Source organism: Anomaloglossus baeobatrachus, chromosome 1 (genome assembly GCF_048569485.1).
Source record: "Anomaloglossus baeobatrachus isolate aAnoBae1 chromosome 1, aAnoBae1.hap1, whole genome shotgun sequence".
Lineage (NCBI taxonomy): Eukaryota > Metazoa > Chordata > Amphibia > Anura > Aromobatidae > Anomaloglossus > Anomaloglossus baeobatrachus.
The window spans coordinates 256,858,242-256,878,239 of NC_134353.1; the positions used below are offsets into that span (position 1 = coordinate 256,858,242).

At 45.4% G+C, this 19,998-nt stretch overlaps 1 protein-coding gene across 6 annotated transcripts in view; it reads left to right on the top strand.

Annotated features, from left to right (window-relative positions):
- SGMS2 (sphingomyelin synthase 2) overlaps window positions 1-19,998 on the top strand; it is a 169,642-nt gene that overhangs the window by 86,915 nt on the left and 62,729 nt on the right. The window contains exon 1 of one of the 6 annotated variants that reach the window (XM_075349223.1): window positions 2,485-2,518. The exons of the other annotated variants lie outside the window; for them this stretch is intronic. The gene's annotated coding sequence lies outside the window, so the exon portion shown is untranslated. Of the gene's footprint in view, window positions 1-2,484; window positions 2,519-19,998 lie in introns of those variants that run through there. 6 annotated transcript variants of the gene reach the window in all.

Consider the following 19,998-nt stretch of genomic DNA (forward strand, 5'->3'; position numbering starts at 1 on the left):
AGACCCGCCCACTGGCAGCTGTGATTGGTTGCAGTGAGACAGCTGTCACTCAATGTGGGGACATGTCTGACTGCAACCAATCATAGGCGCTGTTGGGCGGGGAAAGCAGTGAATACTAGATGGAATAATGAGCGGCCGGCTTTTTCAAAAGAGGAAAAGCAGCCGGAGCTTTGTGACAGCCATGCAGCGCCACGCTGGTGATCGGGGATCGGTGAGTATGAGAGAGGGGGGGAGAGGGATAGACCGACAGAGAGGGAGAGACCGACTGACAGAGATAGAGATTAACCGACATCGACAGACCTCACTCATTTCCAGTGTTTTCTGCAACATGCGATAAATGTATTTAGAAAAACGCATGTCACTAGGATGGTGTGTGTGCCGTCCGTGTGACATCAGTTTTTTTTTCACGCACCCATAGACTTTCATTGGAGTGACTCGCACGTGAAACTCACCAAAACGCAGCATGCTGCTATTTTTTTCTCAGTCCGATTTGGACTGAGAAAAAAATAGCGGATCGGAGCTGCGTCATTGATTAACATTGGTCCGAGTGCAATGCGAGAAAATCGCAAGTGTGACTCCAGCCTTATTACCTCAGTATGTGTAAGACCTCGTGCACATGTTCAGTATTGGTGGGTTTTTACTTCAGTATCTGTAAGGCTGCTTTCACACATCCGGTTTTTCCTGTGCGGCACAATCCGGCGCTTTGCAGAAAAAACGCAATCTGTTTTTTTTTGCCGCCGGTTGCGTTTTTTTTGCATAGACTTACATTAGTGCCGTATTGTGCCGCATTGGGCTTGTGTTCCGTCCGGTTTTTGCCGCATGCGGCAGATTTAGCCGATGCGGCGGCCAGATGGAACGTTGCCTGGCACGTTTTTTTTTGTCCGGCAAGAAAAACCGCATTGCGCCGCATCCGGCCGCGAGGCAATTTGCTATGCATGCGGCAAACACCGCATCCGGCCGCGGCATGCGGGTTTTTCCACTGCGCATGCTCAGTAGCCTGCCGCAAGCGTCAAAAATCGGACGGGCCGCATGTAAAAAACTTATGCAAAGGATGCGGTATTGTCGCCGCATCCGTTGCATAGGTTTTAGAGCCGGATGTGCCGGCTGAGCTAAAACCGGATGTGTGAAAGCAGCCTAAGGCTATGTGCGCACGTGTGCATAATTCATGCAGTTTCGCTGCGCTTTGTAGCGCAGCGTAACTGCATGCGTCCTGCGTCCCCTGCACAATCTATGGAGATTGTGCAGGGGCCGTGCGCACGTGGCGTCTTAGAGCGCAGCGCTTCGGCTGCTGCCCGAAGCGCTGCGTTCTAGAAGTGACATGTCACTTCTTCCGTGCGCTTTGCCGGCAGCTCCTGCTCTGTCTATGGCAGGAGCTGCAGGCAGAGCGCATGGAATTGGCTTTTTGTTTTTCTCTACGGACATTTTCTGCAGCGATTTGAAGCGCACATGTGCTCTTCAGATCGCTGCAGAAAATTCTGCAGTGGCTGTACGCAACGTGCGCACATAGCCTAAGGCTTCGTGGACATGTTCAGTATTGGTGAGTTTTTACCTCAGTATGTGTAAGGGCGGCTTTGCACACTACGACATCGCAGGTGCGATGTCGGTGGGGTCAAATCGAAAGTGACTCACATCCGGCGTCACTTGCGATGTAGTAGTGTGTAAATTCTAGATGATACGATGAATGAGAGCAAAAGCGTCGTTATCGTATCATCGGTGCAGGCTCCGACATTTCCATAATGCCGGTGCCGCGACAGGTACGATGTAGTTCCTCGTTTCTGCGGCAGCACTTATCGCTGTGTGTGAAGCCGCAGGAACGAGGAACATCTCCTTACCTGCCGCCAGCGGCTATACGGAAGGAAGGAGGTGGGCGGGATGTTTACATCCTGCTCATCTCCGCCCCTCCGCCGCCATTGGCCGCCTGCCGTGTGACGTCGCTGTGACGCCGCACGACTCGCCCCCTTAGGAAGTTAATTATCGCTACGCCAGCTATCACAAGATATCGTACCTGCAACAGGGGTGGGGACTATCGCGTGCGACATTGCAGCATCGGCTTGCGATGTCGCAACGTGCAAAGCCCGCCTAAGACCTCGTGCACATGTTCAGTATTGGTGAGTTATTACCTCAGTATGTGTAAGGCTATGTGCGCACGTTGCGTACAGTCACTGCAGAAATTTCTGCAGCGATCTGAAGAGCACATGTGCGCTTTAAATCGCTGCAGAAATGTCCGTAGTGAAAAAAAAAAAGCCGATTCCATGCGCTCTGCCTGCAGCTCCTGCCATAGACAGAGCAGGAGCTGCCGGCAAAGCGCACGGAAGAAGTGACCTGTCACTTCTTAGAACGCAGCGCTTCGGCTTAGAACGCAGCGCTTCGGCTTAGAACGCAGCGCTTCTATCTCCATAGATAATGCAGGGGACGCAGGACGCATGCAGTTACGCTGCGCTACAAAGCGCAGCGTAACTGCATGAATTACGCACACGTGCGCACATAGCCTAAGACCTCGTGCACATATTCAGTATTGGTGAGTTATTACCTCAGTATGTGTAAGGCCTCGTGCACATGTTCAGTATTTTTGCGTTATTACCTCAGTATGTGTAAGGCCTCGTGCACACGTTCAGTATTGGTGAGTTATTACCTCAGTATGTGTAAGGCCTCGTGCACACGTTCAGTATTGGTGTATTGGTGCGTTATTACCTCAGTATGTGTAAGACCTCGTGCACACGTTCAGTATTGGTGAGTTATTACCTCAGTATGTGTAAGGCCTCGTGCACACGTTCAGTATTGGTGTATTGGTGAGTTATTACCTCAGTATGTGTAAGGCCTCGTGCACATGTTCAGTATTGGTGCGTTATTACCTCAGTATGTGTAAGGCCTCGTGCACACGTTCAGTATTGGTGAGTTATTACCTCAGTATGTGTAAGGCCTCGTGCACACGTTCAGTATTGGTGCCTTATTACCTCAGTATGTGTAAGGCCTCGTGCACACGTTCAGTATTGGTGAGTTATTACCTCAGTATGTGTAAGGCCTCGTGCACACGTTCAGTATTGGTGCCTTATTACCTCAGTATGTGTAAGGCCTCGTGCACACGTTCAGTATTGGTGCCTTATTACCTCAGTATGTGTAAGGCCTCGTGCACACGTTCAGTATTGGTGTATTGGTGAGTTATTACCTCAGTATGTGTAAGGCCTCGTGCACATGTTCAGTATTGGTGCGTTATTACCTCAGTATGTGTAAGGCTATGTGCGCACGTTGCGTAATTACATGCAGTTACGCTGCGCTTTGTAGCGCAGCGTAACTGCATGCGTCCTGCGTCCCCTGCATAATCTATGGAGATTATGCAGGAGCCGTGCGCACGTGGTGTCTTAAGCTGGTGTCACACTAAACGACAGCGACAACGACGTCGCTGTTACGTCACCATTTTCGGTGACGTAACAGCGACCTTGTAAGTCGCTGTTATGATCGCTGCTTAGCTGTCAAACACAGCAGAAGCAGCGATCATAAGGTCGCTGTGCTACATGTTCAGAGAGCAGGGAGCCGCGCTTAGCGCTGGCTCCTTGCTCTCCTGCAGCACACATCGGGTTAATTAACCCGATGTGTGCTGCAGCTACATGTCACAGTTCAGAGAGCAGGGAGCCGCGCTTAGCGCTGGCTCCTTGCTCTCCTGCAGCACACATCGGGTTAATTAACCCGATGTGTGCTGCAGCTACATGTCACAGTGCAGAGAGCAGGGAGCCGCGCGCACTGCTTAGCGCTGGCTCCTTGCTCTCCTTGCTACAGTATACATCGGGTTAATTACCCGATGCATACTGCAGCCACATGTGCACAGTGCAGGAGCCGGCGCTGGCAGCAAGAGCGGAGGCTGGTAACCAGCGTAAACATCGGGTAACCAGGGAAAGGTCTTCCCTTGGTTACCCGATGTTTACGCTGGTTACAGCTTACCGCAGCTGCCAGTGCCGGCTCCTGATCGCTTCATTTCGTCGCTCTCTCGCTGTCACACACAGCGATGTGTGTGTCACAGCGGGAGAGTGACGACCAAAAAATGAAGCTGGACATTCAGCAACGACCGGCGACCTCACAGCAGGGGCCAGGTCGTTGCTGGATGTCACACACAGCGACAGCGACGGGACGTCGCTGCAACGTCACAGAAAATGGTGACGTAGCAGCGACGTCGTTGTCGTCGTCGTTATGTGTGACACCAGCTTTAGGCTACTTTCACACATCCGGTTTTTGCTCTGCTCTGCAGAAAAACCGCAACCGCTTTTTTTGCCGCCGGTTGCGGGTTTTTTTTGCATAGACTTACATTAGTGCCGTATTGTGCCGCATGGGCTTGCGTTCGGTCCGGTTTTTGCCGCATGCGGCAGATTTAGCCGATGCGGCGGCCGGATGGAGCGTTCCCTGGCACGTTTTTTGCTCCGGCAAAAAAACCGCATCGCGCCGCATCCGGCCGCTGCGGCGCATTTTTCAATGCATGGCTATGGACGCCGGATGCGGAAAAAACCGCATCCGGCCACTGCATGCGGTTTCTTCCACTGCGCATGCTCAGTAGCGTGCCGCAACCGGAAAAAAACGGACCGGCCGCATGTAAAAACTTATGCAAAGGATGCGGTGTTTTCGCCGCATCCGTTGCATAGGTTTCACAGCCAGATTGAGCCGCAGTGCTCAAACCGGATGTGTGAAAGTAGCCTTAGAGCGCAGCGCTTCGACATGTCACTTCTTCCGTGCGCTTTGCCTGCAGCCCCCGCTCTGTCTATGGCAGGGGCTGCAGGCAGAGCGCATGGAATCGGCTTTTTTTTATTACGGACATTTTCTGCAGCGATTTGAAGCGTACGTGTGCTCTTCAGATCGCTCCAGAAATTTCTGCTGTGACTGTGCGCAACGTGCGCACATAGCCTAAGGCCTTGTGCACACGAGTATTTGGGGAGTATTTTACTTCAGTATTTGTTAAACTTTGTTCACACAGGATGTTTTTGCTCATTTTTTTTTTTTTTTTTTTTGGGCAGTAGTTTTGTTTAAAGTTGGACTTTTCAATACTCTGCCTTAAACGTTTTTTATGTTTATAAACTGAAGGGTATATTTACTAGATTAGTGGATGTTTTTAAGGTTATAGTTTCGGCAACTATTTTTCAGAAATGATCTGTTTGAGGTGTATGATGATGGACCCGTCACATGACCCGTGTGTAGGGATGGGGGAGGGCACAGATCCTGAACAGCCCGGGGCCCTGGTTACCCTTAATCCGCCCCTGCTCACACCTATCAGATTAACCTAGCAGTATGTTTTGTACTCTCCACATATGTCAGCGCTGTCACTCCTTGGTCTAAAGGAAAAATGGATCTGAACCATTGGGCACAGTGTATTGTCGAGGGATCAATCAAAACTAGGGATTGCTGTTTGCTTCACAAATATCTTTATGTGCAGACAAATAACCAGGGTTGAAACATCAGTCTTGTAAGACCAAAAATGGCAAACCTCATGAATTGTATGAAATGCGGAGATGGCATAGATTGATGTGGAATTACCGTATGTTCTAATGACTTGCATATTAACATCTCCAAGATCCTATTCCAATATGTAGTAGGTGTAGTAATAATAATATTCACAAATACCTCCAATTAGTAATGTAGTATAGTTCTTCTTGTTCACAGTCGCTTACTCATTTGCAGGACCTTAGGTATCCATGGTTACGATCACGCATATGGTCAGTTAGTTGCTAGTGGTAGTAACCATGGATTCTGAAGGGCCTGCAATACCCTGAACATGAGGTAAGAGACATGGCTATATCAGGAGAATTATACTACATTTCTAATTGGAGGTATTTGCTAATATTTTTACATCTACTACATATTTGGATAGGATCTTGGAGTTGGGGTCATAAACTTTGAATGCTTCAGTTATTACTGAGGTGCTACCACAAAACTATAGAAAAAGGCTATATTAGGGATGACAGAAAACCTCTTTGAAAACAGTCTCTCCACAGGCATAGAGCTTCACTGATTGCTAGTTTTAGGTAGGACTCATATCATTTCTTAAGCATATTAGAAAGATACCCTAGAAGCAGGGTGATGTATGGCCTAGAAACCCCTTCCTACCCATCCTTGTGTTGTAAGATTGCGTAATATGATTTTATAAAACAACGTTTTATAACTTACATGTTCCCTATGTAAATAGGAGAGGGTCTAGTCCCCTGGGCGTTGCATTGCCCCGTGGGCGTTTGCACGCTTTCCATGGTATCACGCCCCTGTGGGCATACCACCATGGATTTACATGAGCGACGTGCGCTTGTGAAGCCGGCAGTAAACACCGGGATATGAAGGCTGCACGAACGGCAAGCGCGCACGCGCGGGATCTCCAGGAACTTTCTGTGGTATCACGCACCTGTGGGCGTGATACCATGGATTTACCCCATAAGTTCCTGGAGATCCCACGCGTGCGCACTTGCCATTCGCGCAGCCATCATATCTTGGTGTTTACTTGCCGGCTTTATAAGCGCTCTGCACATGGTCAAAACCATAGGAGTCTTCTGAGCATGCGCAGTGCGCTTGTGAAGCCAGCAAGTAATCAACAAACACGCCACACGCACAGGATCTCCAGGAGCTAACTGTGACGTCTCTCCTGGAAATCCATGGTATCAAGCCCACAAAGGAGTGATACCACGGAAAGTATGCAAACGCACAGGGGACTAGACCCTCTGACCATTTACATAGGGAACATGTAAGTTATAAAACGTTTTTTTATAAAATCATATTACACAATTTTACAACACCGGGATGGGTAGGAAGGGGTTTCTAGGCCACACATCACCCTGCTTGTAGGTATATGGGACCTGACAGATTCCCTTTAAAGAGTAACTGCCATTTTAATGTTTATTTCATAATCGGTATAACACAAAGAAATAAGCTTTTTTTTGTAATTCAGTATATCCTATCAGAGAAATTTGCGTTTATGAACCATGGCCCTGTCTAACAACTGACTATTGGTGATGATGGGAGTCGGACTACTACTAATCTAATATTGAAGACCTACACTGTCCATTTATAAAAAAAAAAATCAGCCTTGGATTAAATTGAGTTTAAACAGTTACTTGTAGTGGACTGTAGTTGTGTAAAATTCGCAGTAGATGAACAATCATCCGTGAAAGATTAGCAAATGGGAGACGTGGAAATGTGTACACGTTTGATGCTAATTGTTTTTTCCTTCACTCACTGTCATTGAGCATGTATGGTTACAGTCTCTGGCCAATCAGTCTCAACTAAAATGTGTAAGGTTATAGGAGTGTAATGATTTTTTACTATTTGAATGTGCTCTCACTGGCTGTGAATCTATCAACCTAAGGGTTGCTTCACTGCTTTTATATTGATAGAATAGGTCATCATTACCAGCCCAGAGGGGTCCGACACCCAGCATTCCCACTGATCAGCTGTGCTAAGTACCACTGCAGGCCTGGATGATAGCAGGAGCTGGGCTGGACAGAACACCTTCATCAATTATGTGGTGGCTGCGGCTGGGAAGGGCACATGTGCTTCTATTGGAGTGAATAGAAAAGGCTCACCATCACTAGGCCATTGCCACTACACAGCTGACGGAGCTGTCCAGCCCTACAACTACCATCCAGTTGTCACCAGCACAAAGAACTGCAGATCAGTGGGGATTACAGATGTTAGACCCTCACTGATACACTGTGGTATTAAAGGTAATCTGTTAAAAGGTTTTTATGCAATCTAAAGACTGCATAATACAAGGTTTGTTACACAGAATTCAGAGATGCCTGCCTTGTCAAGATCTGATCTGTTGTTTATCTGCTATGTTTGTTTAAGCATCAGGACTTATCATTGCTCAAACTTCAATATCAAACGCATGGCAGGCCGGAACACCCCCTTCTCTGACCCCTCACTGTTCATGTACAATCTGTATTGAAAGCCTGGTGTGGGTAGGACATCTCTCTGGACTTTGTTACATGGCTAAATCTAAAAATTCTAATTGTGTCTTAACGGCTGCACCCAGTAAACTAAGTGATACATCGTTGGATTCAGGATCTCTTTGCCTACATCATGCTGCTCTAAGATGAGGTAGCAAAAGCCTGCTGACAGATTCCCTTTTAATGACTTTTTCCATACGATTGGTCATCAATATAAAATTAATGGAGCAACCCTTTTATTTTAATTTGTATGGCCACTTAAAACCGCATTCATCACCGTCTTTCACAATACAAACACCATTCTTGATAGATCTTTTGCTGCATATATTTTTTAATCCATGTCAAAATGGCTGTTTAAATTTGCATAAAATATTAAACTCTATTTGCAGGCACTTAGCCTGAGTGAGCTCCTTGGTGTCCCTCCGCTCTGCTGCTGACATCTCACACTGCTCAGTATAATCTGCAGCCGTCAGGCTAGATGGTTGAATACTTGATACACTTGGACCGATGAGACATAATTTTTTTAGCAGGACTCCTATGCTCATCTTAATATCAAGATTGAAAATCCACGTTAGAATTGATGTTCTAAGTGAGAATACCAGTCTCATGAAGACTGGGAGATTTGTTTAATAATGTCTGGCTCATTGAGCTGATTCATTAACTAAAGATATGTCGTAAAACAAGTGTCTGAACAATTGGAATATAGAAACATTGCAGCCTTTGTCTGATAAAGACCTTATCACGGTATTGGTTCATCCTGCACAAGGTATTTAGTCTTTAGGGCAATGTTCCCTGGGAAAACTGAATACAACCACTCTCCAGAAGTACAGTAAGTAGATTGTCTCTCCTGAACCTGAGGCTACTTAAACGGGAAAAAGTGACGCCCAAAACTGAAGTGTTTACACAGTCATATAGGGGACATCGCCATGATGAAAATCATTCAGGTACTATAGATTGTACAATGCTTGATTTGTATAAAAAAAAGTTTTATTGCATATGTAAATAAGTGGGGGTTAGTGCAGCTTTGGTGTGGCCAAGAGCCGGGTGCAGCGTCCCGTCCGACAGTTAACATCCTCTGCTCCTCACTGAAGCTGATTGACAGCGCTCACTAAAGTCATATATATGAATATTCTAAGAAGTTAAACTTCAGTTTTCGGGGTGACCGACCCTCTTTATAGAGGACTTAAAGGGTTGTGCCATAACACACCTTGCTGTTAAAAGATCCTAAACAGGTATCAATGTTCACAGAAAATGCTTAGAGTGGATAACTTAAAGCACCACTCCAGCGTTTTTTATTTTTACCACTGGAGTGGTCCTAGTCCCCTGCCTCACGTCTTATATTTACCCCCTGATGACTTCACCTTCTATGACCCCCAGCTCCGGTCTGTGTTCTCCGGTTTGACCTGCCAGCAGCACCAGTGTTTCAAGTAGCGCACCAGAGGTCACAATTCCATAAAAGTCTATGAGAGCCTTGTAGATTTGCAATGAGCGCTTGTGTTGTAAGTTCTGACTTCCAGCCAGTTAGAAGTTACAGACACAGGATAGCGCTGTGGGACCAGATCGGCACTGAAAGAGGTGAACAAGCTGGAGGGTGAGAATAAGACAGGAGGTGGCGGCTTACATTTAACCCCTTAACGACCGCCGATACGCCTTTTAACGGCGACAAATTAGGGTACTTCTTCCGATCCGCCGCTTTTTAACAGCGGTCGGAAAAAAGGGTCTAGCGCCCCCCAGAGTCAGAAAAAATGCGGGGTCTCAGCTGCCAGGGGTAGCTGAGACCCTGGAGATCATGATTCTGGCCGGTTTTTCCGGTCCCCGCTCACCTGATGACCGGTATACACCGCATACCGATGATCAGGTTACAGTAAATGACCGCACCGGTAAAAAATCATTTATCTCCCATCTGGCATAAACAAACATCACAACACGACATGACAAACATGACAAACACTGTCAGATGGGAGATAAATCTCATCCCCCGGTCCCCCGGTGTCGCCTAAGTGTCCCCCCACCCCCCCTTCCTCCCGATAATCTAACATGGCGCCGCACATACCGGCGGGGGCGCTGCTGTGCGGCCGCATTTCCCCCTTTCCTATGGATGCTGTCGCATGTGCTATGACACATACGACAGAAACCTGCTCCCCAGGCCCTGCCAGGTCACCCCCTATTCCCACCCCGGTGTCCCCCGTACCGGTCAGCTCTGATCCCCCGCGGCCCCCTCCTCCTTCACAGTGCACGCCGGTCACACTGCAGAGCGCGGCTGACAGCTTCCTGTGTCTGAGTCAGAGACGCTGGCTGCTGCTGCTTCTGGCACTCTACAGTGTGACCCGGGGAGGGTGGGTGCAAATTCTTTGCACCCACTCTCCTCAAATGGAGGGTCTGCACTCCTAGAAAATGGGGGTCACGTTCTCTGAACGTGCCCCCCATATTCTAGAAGGTCCAGAATCGCCGCGGGACTTTCACAATGGATTACAGGGACCCGATTTTTTTTTTTTTATCTTTTTTCAATAAATTGGCCAAAAGAGGGAATGTTTTTGGGGAGTGTTTTTTCAAATAAATTTTTTTTTGGTTGTCAATTTTTTTTTTGATTACTGTCAATTAGTTATGTCTGGTATCAAATAGACGCCATGACATAACTAATTGCTGGGCTTGATGCCAGGTGACATTTACACATCTGGTATCAACCCCATTTATTACCCCGTTTGCCACCGCACCAGGGCGCGGGATGAGTTGGGGCGAAGCGCCAGGATTGGCGCATCTAATGGATGTGCCACTTCTGGGGCGGCTGCGGCCTGCTATTTTTAGGCTGGGAAGAGTCCAATAACCATGGCTCTTCCCACCCTGAGAATACCAGACCCCAGCTGTCAGCTTCACCTTGGCTGGTGATCTAATTTGGGGGCACCCTATGTTTGTTTGTTTTTTTAATTATTTATTCATAAATAATTAAAAAAAAACACAAAACAGCTTGGGGAGCCCTCCAAATTGATCACCAGCCAAGGTGAAGCTGTCAGCTGTGGTTTGCAGGCTACAGCTGTCTGCTTTACCCTAGCTGGCTATCAAAAATAGGGGGGACCCCACGTCATTTATTTTAATTATTTTTTTTGGGCTAAATACAAGGCTAGGCACCCTTTAGTGCCACATGAAAGGCACTAAAGGACGCCAGTTAAGAATATGCAGTGGGTGGGACGTTATATTGGTTTGACATCTATCCATTCATCCATCGTAGCATTTTAGGCTATGCGCCCACAATCGGGGTTTGCAGCGTTTTGGGCGCAGAGTGTTTTCCCTGCGTCCATAACGCTGCGTTGTGCAGTAGAAGCACAGTGGAAGGATTTTTAGAAATCTCATGCCCACTGTGCTTCTTTTCTCCGCAGCATAAACTGACCTGTGGTGCAGCTTCCCGAGCCTCAGCATGTCAATTTATGCTGCGGAGATGAGTGTTCTGTGCAGGTAGAATATAGCTAAAGTCCACAGCAGCCTGAACCCAAATCGTGGGCATGGGCAGCTGCGTTCTCCAGTGGACAACACTCACATCTCTGCAGGAAGGCTGGCACTGTGCACTAGACGCCGTGTCGCTGGATCATGGCCACATAGCCTAACAGTGAGAAATTTGTTGCTACAGCAACATTTTTGTGAAGTACCTGTGGATTCAAAATGCTTAATATACTCCTGAATAAAATCCTTGAGGGGTCCAGTTTCCAAAATGGAGTCACTTGTGGGGGTTTCTGCTGTATAAGTACCCAAGAGGCCCTGCTAATGTGACATGGTGCGTGCAATTTATTTCAACTTTTCCAAAATTCAAATGGTGCTCCTTCCATTCCAAGCCTTCACATTAAACCAAACAGAGGTTTTTGGCCACATATGGGGTATCCCTGCGCTCACAAGAAATTGGATAACAACCTGTGGGGTCCACGTTTTGTTGTTGCCTCTTGAAAAAGTGAGAAATGTGATGCTAAAGAAACCTTTTTGTGAAAAAAATGAAAATTTTCAATATGGCAACCTAAGCTTATCAAATTATGTGAAGTATTCGTGGATTCAAAATGCTCAATATACACCTAGATAAAAGCCTTGAGGTGTCTTGTTTCCAAAATGGGGTCACTTGTGGGGGACCTCCACTGTTTAGGCACTTTAGGGGCTTTCCAAATGCGACATAACGTCCACTAATTATTCCAGCCAAATGTTCAGTCAAATGGCACTTTTTCCCTTCCGAGCCCAAACAGTTGATTTCCACCACACATAAGGTATCAGCATACTCAGGAGAAATTGCACAATAAATTTTATGCTGCTTTTTTTCCTTTTACTCTTGTTAAAAAAAAAAGCTATGTGGTTGAAGTAACAATTTTGTGGTTAAAAATGTATTTTTTTTATTTTCACAGCTCAACGTTATAAACTTCTGTGAAGCACCTGGGGGTTCAGGGTACTCGCCAAACATCTAGATAAATTCCTTGAGGGGTCTATTTTCCAGAATGGGGTCACTTGTGGGGGACCTCCACTGTTTAGGCACCTCAGGGGCTCTCCTAATGCAACATGACGTCCGCAATTGATTCCAGCCAATTTTGCAGTCAAATGGTGCTCCTTCCCTTCCGAGCCCTGTCATGCGCCCAAACAGTTGATTTCCACCACATATAAGATATCACCAAACTCAGGAGAAATTGCACAATAAATTTCATGGTGATTTTTTTTCCTGTTACGCTTGTGAAAAAAAAAGCTACCTGGTTGAAGTAACAATTTTGTGGTAAAATTTTATTTTTTTATTTTCATGGCTCAACGTTATAAACTTCTGTGAAGCACCTGGGGGTTCAGGGTACTCACCAAACATCTAGATAAATTCCTTGAGAGGCTTAGTTTCCAATATGGGGTAACTTGTGGTGTTTTTTTGCTGTTTACATACCTTAGGGGTCCTCCAAATGCGACATGGTGCCCGCAATCTTTTTCAGCCAAATTTCCTTTACAAAATTCAAATATTGCTCCTTTCGTTCCAAACCCTCCCATTTGTCCATACAAAGGTTTCAGACCACATGTGAGGTATCACCGCGCTCATAAAAAAGTGGGTAACAAACCTTGGTCAAATTTTTGGAATTACCTCTTGAAAAAGTGAGAGAATTGATGCTAAAGCAACATTTTTGAGAAACAAATGACAATCTTCAATATGACAACATAACGTTATCAAAATCTGTGAAGTACCTGTGGGTCCAAAATGCTCAGAATACCCCTCGATAGAAGCCTTAAGGGGTCTAGTTTCCAAAACGGGGTCACTTGAGGGGGGTTCCTGCTGTTTAGGTACCTTAGGGGGATCTGTAAATGCAACATGGTGCCCGCAATCTGTTTCAGCCAACTTTGCTTTCCAAAATTCAAATATTGCTCCTTTCGTTCCAATCTCTCCCATTTAACCAAACAAAGGTTTCTGACCACATGTGGGGTATCGGCGCACTCATAAGAAAGTGGGTAACAAAGTGTGAGGTCCAAGTTTTGGTGATACCTCTTGAAAAAGTAAGAAAATTAGTGCTAAAGCAACATTTTTAGGTAAAATGTTAAATTTTATTTTTTTTCATTCCACATTACTTTAGTTCCTGTGAAGCACCTGAAGGGTTAATAAACTTCTTGAATGTGGTTTTGAGTACCTTGAGGGGTGCAATTTTTCGAATGGTGTCACTTTTGGGTATTTTCTATCACCTAGGCCTCTCAAAGTCACTTCAAATGGGATGTGGTCCCTAAAAAAATGGTTTTGTAAATTTTGTTGAAAAAATGGGAAATTGCTGATGAACTTTGAACCCTTCTAACTTCCTAACCCCAAAAAATGTTGTTTCAAAAATTGCGCTGATCTAAAGTAGACAAGTGGGAAATGTTATTCATTAACTATTTTTGTGTGACATATCTCTCTGGTTTATGGGCATAAAAATTAAAAGTTTGAAAATTGCAACATTTTTATTTTTTTTGTCAAACTTCAGATTTTTTCACAAATAAAATAAAAAAAATCATCCTAAATTTACCTCTAACATGAAGCCCAATATGTCACAAAAAAACAGTCTCGGAATCACCGGGAGCCATTGAAGCGTTCCAGAGTTATAACCTTATAAAGTGACACTGGTCAAAATTGCAAAAAATGGCCTGGGCATTAAGTACAAAACTGGCTTCGTCCTTAAGGGGTTAAAGTACCACTCCAGCACTGACAACAAAAAAACACTGGAGTAGTGCTGTTAATAAAAAATAATAACTTTTATACCTTTTATCGTTTGCTTGTGCCCCCTTCATATCATACTGAATAGGAGAGATTCTGGGGGGGGATTACAAGCAGGCCCGTGTGTCCGCAGCTGCCTCATTCATTGTCTCAGCTGTCACATCACTGCCTTTAAAGTCTCCTCAAATAGTTACCTCACAGGAATCCTTTTTCTTTTCCCTCATTATTTCTCCTCCCAAGAACACTCCCTCTTTCTGTCTAAGGACAAAGGTAGTTCGTCAATAAAGTGCTACGCAGCGGGTGAGCTAGTGATAGGAAGGGAGCGACCTGAGATAAGCGGTATGAGTAATGGCCATATACAAGTGTGTGTAATATGTAAGTATGATATAACCTGATACAGTGTATACGGGAAGTTGGAGCTGGCAACCCCCCCTCCAAATCTCATAGCTGACCTTTGTGGCCACCAGCTGTGTGGTCCTGTTCTGTCATAGTATGCCGCATCTCCAGCCTCTTCTCTAGAGGCCAGGTCTTCTGGCCGTGTCTATACCTTGGATGTCACTGTGTCCCATAAGATAGCAACCTTGTGTGTGTGTGTGTGTGTGTGTGTGTGTGTGTGTGTGTGTGTGTGTTTATTTGCAGATTATAAGATCAGGAGCATGTCAATTATTTTTGTATTTTTAATTCTTTTTTATTTTTCCCACTCCTGTTACTGAAGAGCTCATTTGACTGATCAAACAACTCCTACTGTACATACGTTAGTGATCTAGCGTGGGTGCAGGTGTACAGGGCATGGCAAGTAGTTTATGCCACATGGCAAATGAGCAAAAAATGTTTGAAATAATTTTTACCCTTTCCCAACATGTGATGTAGTAGTATGTCATATTTTGGGTGCCCATGTTTGGGGCAGGCTCAGGAGCTGTTAGGCCTTGTGCACATACTATGGTTTTTGATGCAAGTTTGTTCTTAATCTGCATGCCTCTCCTGAAGCCAGCAAAGTCTATGGGATTTTAGATTTGCTGTGCACACGGTGCATTTTTTTTTTTCTCCATGTGGTTTTAGTGCAGATTTTGATGCAGAAAAAAAATCTGCAGTGTGTCAATTATTGGTCAGGTTTAGCAGTTTTTTTTTTTTGTTTTTTGTTTTTTTTTCCCACCCATTCACTTCAACTTATTGACTTTCTTGATGGCCCAAAAAAAAGCGCAACCAGTTTTGATGCTTTTTCTGCTACAGTGTGCAGATCTAGTGCATAAAATGTCTGCACCAAATCTGCAGCGGGTGAACATAGGCTTAGGGGTGCTTCACACATATCGAGATCGCTGCTGAGTCACGTTTTTTGTGACGCAGCAGTGACCTCATTAGCGTTCTCGCTGTGTGTGACACTGAGCAAGCAACGATCTGGCCCCTGCTGTGAGATCGCTGTTCGTTACACACAGTGCTGGTTCATTTTTTTGATGTTGCTCTCCCGCTGTGAAGCACACATCGCCAACGGCTTGGTTACCCGATATTTACCTTAGTTACCAAGTGCAGCGTCTCTTCCACGCGTCGCTGGGGGCTGGTCACTGGTCGCTGGTGAGATCTGCCTGATTGACAGCACACCAGCGACCATGTTGCGACGCACCAGCGATCCTGACCAGGTCTTCTCGTTGGTGGGATCGCTGGAGCATCGCTAAAGTGTGACAGTACCTTTACTTAACCATCCTCTTCCTCTGAACAGCAGTGAGCTGAGCTTCACCTGCTGCCGTTATGTTAATTTTATTCAAGTCTGACCACTGTTACTGAAGTAATGACTCTGGAACGGATCCAAGTGATTCAGAGACTGTGTTTTTTCGTAACACATGTTCTTCATGATGGTGGTAAATTTAGGACCATATTATTTTTTATTTATTTGTGAAAATATCGTAAATTTGGCAAAATGTTTGAAAATTTAGCAATTTTGAAACTTTGAATTGTTATGCCCTTAAACCAAAGCGTTATATCACACAAAATAAATAACATTTCTCTCATGTCTACTTTACATCAACATAGTTTTTGAAACATAAATTTTTGGAGTTAGGAAGTTAGAAGGGTTCAAAGTTTATCAGCAATTTCTCATTTTTCCAACACAATTTACAAAATCATTTTTTTAGGGACCACATCCCATTTGAAGTGACTTTGGTGTCACTTTTAGGTATTTTCTGTCACCTAGGCCTCTCATTCTAAAAAACACATCCAAGAAGTTAATTAACCCTTTAGTTGTTTGACAGACTATAAACCAATGTGGAAGGAAAAAATAAAAATTTTACTCTTTTCCACAAAAAATTTACTTTTGCCCCTAATTTTGCATTTTCACAAAGGTATCAAGAGAAAATGCACCTCACATTTGTTCTGCAATTTCTCCTGAGTACACCAATACCTCATATGTCGTGGAAATCTACTGTTTGGGTGCATGGCAGGGCTCAGAAGGGAAGGAGCGTCATTTGAATTTTAGAACTCAAAATTGTTTGGAATAGATAGCAGACACCATATCGCGTTTGGAGAGCCCCTGCGGTGCCTAAACAATGGATCACCCCCACAAGTAACCTGTGTTTGGAAACTGGACCCATCAAGGAATTTATCTAGATGTTTAGTGAGCAACTTGAACCCCCAGTTGCTTCACAGAATTTTATAACGTTGAGACGTGAAAATAAAAAATGTTTAACTTCAAAAATGTTGCTGTAACATCAAATTTTTCAAATTCACTAGGGTAAAGGGGGCTTTACACGCTACAATAAAGCTAACGATGTGTCAGCGGGGTAACGCCGTAAGTGACGCACATCCGGCATCGTTAGTGATATTGTAGTGTGTGAAACCTACGTGCGATTGAACGAAAAACCGTTGATCGCATACATGTTGTTCAATTACTAAAAATTGAATGTCCGGTTGTTCAATGTTCCCGAGGCAGCACACATCGCAGTGTGTGACACCCCGGGAACGATGAACACATCTTACCTGCAGCCTCCTGCAATGCGGCAGGAAGGAGGTGGGCGGGATGTTTACGCCCCGCTCATCTCCGCCCCTCCGCTTCTATTGGCCGGCGGCCGTGTGACGTCGCTGTGACGCTGAACGTCCCTCCCACTACAGGAAGTGGTTGTTCGCCGCCCACAGCAAGGTCGTATGGAAGGTAAGTACGTTTGACGGGATTTAATCGTTTGTGCGACATGGGCAACAAATGGAACGTGCCACACATGATGGGGGCGTGTGCGATCGCATACGAGATCGCATGTGTAATTGTAACGTGTAAAGTAGGCTTTAAAGGAGATAATGGATTGTACAATTTGTTGTCCAATATCTCCTGAGTCCGCCAATACCCCATATGTTGTCAAAAACTTGTTTTGAGGCACAGTACAAAGTGAGGCGCACCAAATTTGAGTTCGGATTTAGTTTGTGGGTGTCATGTCACATTGGAAAAACCCCTGAGGTGCCAGAACAGGCCCCCCCCTCCCTGGTGACCCCATTTTACATACTGCACCCCTCAATTAATTCATCCAGGGGTGCAGTGAGCATATTGACACTACAGGTTTGTCACAAAATGTTATACTTTTGGAAAGTGAAGTAAAAAAAAATGATTACATTTTTACCAATAAAATGTTTTTTAACCCTAGATTTTCAATTTTCAAAAGGGGAAAAAGTAAAAAAAAAACAAAAAAAAACCCCGTAATGTGTTACATATTTTCTCCTGAATGTGGCAATACCCAACATGCGACTGTACAGTACTGTTTGGCTGCACCGCAGGATTCAGGAGGAAGGAGCAGACTGATTTTTGGAGCACAGATTTTCCTAGAATAGTTTGCGGACTCTATTTGTAGAGCCCCTAAGTGCAAAAACAGCAGAAACTCCCTCAAGTGATCACATTTTGGGAATCCATCTATGGGTATATTGACAATGTAGTCTCTGGAAAACTCCCATAGAGTCAAACTCAATGAATATTCTAGAATTAAAAATTGAAAATAAGCCCTTGTCGTGCCCAGTACATTGTAGTGCCCATTGTGTTCAGCTCTTGCTTCTCAAAAAACCTGTACCCCGTAAATTAAATAGGCTTTCCTCACTACAATAATGCCAAACATGGGCGTTCACTGTTGTTTAGTTACATTGCGAGGGGGATATTTGGATTTGGGAGCTCCGATCTTGCTGGCCTTCCGTTTTGAGGAGGGGAGCCATTCCATTCTTCCAAAATCTTTTGTGCTGCCAGTAATATGGAAGCCCCCAATATTTCTGTTAACAGTTAATGGACCTGAGTGGGGACTTGTGTTTGTGAGGGTTAAGTTGAATGCTATTTGTCGACTTGGTTACAGAACATTTTTGAACAGTTAACATTTATCCTGTGCTCTATGCTGAAGACTTACATCAGGGTTTCCATCTACATCTCCAAAATACGGTATGTGATTCAGGTGAACCCCCCCAAAGGATCCATTCACTAATGCGGTAGCAGAGTTACTCCGACCTCCGTTTGGCCTCTGTTCAGTGGTGGTTATCTTTTCAATGGTGAAAAAAACTGCGTAAAAAGATCGACACAGCCAGACCACATGCCAGACAGGAGGTCAAAGTGAATTCATTGGGGTCACAGCTGATTTTTTTTTTTGCTTTGGTTTTTTTTTGTGAGGTAATATTTTTTTTTTTTTTTTTTTAAATGTTTACCTCAAAGAATAATTTGCAATTCTGTTCTGTATACTGTGATGTATACTTTTTTTTACTTCCTCTCCTGCCCAGGAGCTGTGGTATGATCAGACCATGTCCCTGTAAAGTCAGACCAACAGACAAAACACTCAAAAATGCTAGGGGGTGCCACACTAAATATTATAGGGAAATATTATTTTAGGCTGCTTTCACACCTCCGGTTTTTGCAATGCGGCACAATCCGGCACTTTGCAGGAAAAACTGAACCGTTTTTTTTTTTTTTGCTGCCGGTTGCGTTTTTCCTGCATAGACTTTAATTAGTGCCGCATTGTGCTGCATGGGCTCGCGTTCCGTCCGGTTTTTGCCGCATGCGGCAGATTTAGCCGATGCGGCGGCCGGATGGAACGTTGCCTGGCACGTTTTTTGCTCCGGCAAAAAAATCCGCATCGCGCCGCATCTGGCCGATGCGGAGCTTTTTCCAATGCATCCCTATGGATGCCGGATGCGGCGCGATGCGGCAAAAACCGCATCTGGCTCCCGCATGCGGTTTTTGCCACTGCGCATGCTCAGTAGCATGCCGCAAGCGGCAAAAACTGGACGGGCCGCATTTAAAAAACGTATGCAAAGGATGCGGTGTTTTCACCGCATCTGTTGCATAGGTTGCACAGCCGGATTGAGCCGCACCGCTCAAACCGGATGTGTGAAAGCAGCTTTAGGCTATGTGCGCACTAGAGCTTTTTACCTGCGGATTTACCCGCGGATTTGCCCCGGAAATTTCTTGAGAAATGTCTGCAATCTTTGTGCAGACATTTCCCATGAAATTCAATGAGAAAAAAAATAGTTGTGCGCACTGTGCGGATTTTTCTCAAGAAAATTTCTTGAGAAAATTTTCTCGAGAAACTTTCTTGAGAAAATGTGCATGTCCATTAATTTCCGCAGGTAATTCGCGGCTATTCCGGTGGTATACCGCACATCATTGCTACCTGCGGAATACCCCCGGAATACCGCAGGTACCTGCAGGTAGCAATGATGTGCGGTATACCACCGGAATAGCCGCGAATTACCTGCGGGAATGCTCATCGCTGCCTGTGGTTTTGCAGGAAGCGATGTCATTATGCCAGGAAGAGGAGGCGGAGCAGAGTAAACACAGACGTCGCACTCCCTGGACGCCGCACAGAAGCACTTCCGTGCGACCTCCAGGTGCCCGTGCAGTCTGTGTCCTGCTCCGGCCTCGCGGCTGCCTGCACTACAGGGTGTCAGTGTCTGCCCGCAGTGTCA